We start from the raw sequence: 3,001 nt of genomic DNA, 5'->3' as shown, positions 1-3,001 counted from the left end.
TTTCTCGCCGAAACATCTCCGCGCGCCTCTCCTCTCCCTCACTCCCGAACCCGACGCCAAGAGCCCTAACCACCGGCTACTCGGCGGTTCTCTCTTCTTCTTCCTCATCCCCTGCCCCTCACGACGACAGAATCCTCTGCCCTAGCCTTGCAGTGGAGTTCCCAGCGCCGTCGCCGCAAATCACCGCCGCCCGATCGCCTGCCCTAGCCACCCGACGTCGACCACAGAAGCCGACGCCGACCCCAATCGCCGGTGCCCTAGAGCCGATCACCGTGCATCACCCTTTCTTCCTCTGTCCTGGTGTGAGTTCACTGCCGATTTTCTGTGCCGAGCCTAGCGCCGACGCCGCCACCCGGTTCCCCTTCTTCCTGTGCCCGAACCCTAGCACTGACCACAAGAACTCGCCGGCAGGAAGAACCAGCACCCCCATTTCTGTCTCTGCCCTAGATCGCCGGAGTTCAGAGGATTAGCCGACCACAGTGCCCTAATTGATCAAAGGAGGTAAGCTAGTTCGAATTTCTCTTTGCTACCAATTTAGGTCACGGTATTGGAGAGGAAGTGGGGCTGTGGTGTTTGTTGATCAGCAACAGTAGACTTAGTACACAGAAATGAGGGTGGTGAGTTGAAGGAAGAATTTCCGTGAGTTTCTGTGTGCTGTGAATCAACAAACAATTGCTTGATCAATGTTTTAGCAGCAAGCAACCTTCACCGTAATCTTTTGGATTGTGAATTAGGGTGAGGATTAGGTGTATTTGAGTTCTGTTGTAGATCTTGTTCTGAATTTGGAGGGTTTAGTTAGACTATCATGTGTATATTGACTTTGTTTATGTGTTTTTGGTTTAGGGTTTTGCCCTAAATAGTTTTAGGAATTTTGTTTAGCTATTTATGTAAATTGTAGCTAAATAAAATAATATTTATTTATATGTGACACAGGACTTTGACGCGAGACGAGTATCTCGGAGTCAGATCGGACCTTTCTATTTTCGGAGGCGGGTACTTTGACTTATGTCTTTTGATATGCATAATAAAGTGTTTAACATATAGCAATGATTGTGTTATCCTTTTGATTCGGTTGGTCACTACATGATCTGTTACATGTTGTTTGTTTATTTATTATGCACTGCATGTTATTATTGACCTGACCATACATGCTTTCGGTAGTGACCCAACCATGTGATACATCATGTTCAGGACCTAGGGTTTATATGATACCCTATCTGTTTGTGTACCTTCCATCTGATACATTGATTTGTGGTACACCTTTTATTTATGTATGGATCTTTCTATGCTATTCATGAGATTGCCATGCTTAGTATCATGCATCATGTTTGCATGCTGTGCGATTGTCGGCTTCATTTTGGTTGAGCCCATCGCCAGTTACATGTACTGCACACACCACCCATGGATTAGTTGTATATCTGGCTGGTGTGTGGCGGTTCTGCTGTTTGGCTCCGTTGGTCTGAGGACTCAGCGTGGTAGCCGGCAGTCAATTCCGCTCTGTTTGGCTCCGTTGGCATTTAGGGTAGCAGCGTAGTAGCCGGCAGATGGTGGACTTTGTTTGGCTCCGTTGGTCAGATGACTCAGCGTGGTAGCCGGCAGAGATATCCTCCCCGTCATTGTGTACCGGGAGATGAGAGCATTGAGCTCCCCCATTTATGATTTGGGGCCAGAGGACAGGAGTTATGATTTCTTCGGTCTGACGACTTGTTACCTTTGTACCTTGATCCCGGTTAGTACAGTTATCTCCTGATTTCGTTTCAGTTGCATTTATTCCTTCTCGTATTCAGGAGACTGTACGCATGATTAGTGTTGTCTGTTATTTATTTTATTATGCATATCAGTTGTACCTGCTGAGTGTTGGACTCACCCCGCCTCCATTGTTGATATTTTCAGGTTGAGGCTGTCCGGAGCAGTTCCAGTCGCTGGCCCCCCATATGCACGTAGAGCTAGTTCTCTACTAGTTCGTTATTGGTTTTATTTTGGTTTTTTTTCTATATCAGACTTTGTTTTAGTATTGTCTTTGGATTTTTTTCCTATAGATATTGTATGGATTGACACCTTTTTATGGATTTTTGATATGGTATTGGATTTCATTCTACTACGTACCTGCCTGGTCGGCAGAAGAGGTGAGTTCGTTGGATTTGAGCTTTACGAGTGTAGTGGAGTAGGGTGGATTTTGAGTCAGAGTCCTATTGTTATTGATTACTATTATTAACTGCGTGGTTGTGACAGCCAGAGGCTGAATATCTTTATAAACTGCGTGGTGTTAGTTTTTATTTATTGTTATCATTCCAGCCGCCTGTGGCTGATGTATATGTGATATGTAGAAAGTTTCATATTGTCCGCCGTACAGGGGAGATGTTGCCGAAATTTCTTCGGACAGAGACTCCTCTGGGGCGTGACAATGACTTCCATAAAAGAAAGGATTACTAGCAAAATATTTTCAACTAAAATGAGATTGGCTTGTAAAATTTAAAATTACTCATTGGACAAGAATCATTTGGATTAGTAACTTATAATTTTTTTTTAGAGGCCAAAGTTAGGTTTGGCCGGTAAAGTAAAAATATATATTGGTTAAATTGATATATTTTTTCATAAAATCACATTTAAAAGTTTAACATGTTTCTATTCTTTAAAATTTTGTATGATCATGTTGGGCTCTAAAAGAGATGAGGGGTGAATAGAACCTTGTGAATTTTAAAAATATTTTAAGTGCTAATTAAACACTAAAGTAGAGTATGATATTTTAAGTGCTAAGTTAACATTAAAGTAGAGTATAGAGTGGAAAATAAACTAAGTTAAATAATTAACTAAGCGGTGGAAATTAAGTGAATACTTGATAAAGTAGCGAAAGTAAATTGAACTAATAATTAAATTAGTAAAAAATAATCTATGTTAAATAGAGATGTAAAAATAAAGAATAATGACACAAATTTTAATGTGATTTAGAACCCATGTTTTTACTCCATAACCTATCAATTCTATAGGTGAATTATATCTT

Source organism: Zingiber officinale, chromosome 5A, assembly GCF_018446385.1.
Source record: "Zingiber officinale cultivar Zhangliang chromosome 5A, Zo_v1.1, whole genome shotgun sequence".
NCBI classification, from domain to species: Eukaryota; Viridiplantae; Streptophyta; class Magnoliopsida; order Zingiberales; family Zingiberaceae; genus Zingiber; species Zingiber officinale.
This window is presented reverse-complemented; position numbering follows the sequence as displayed.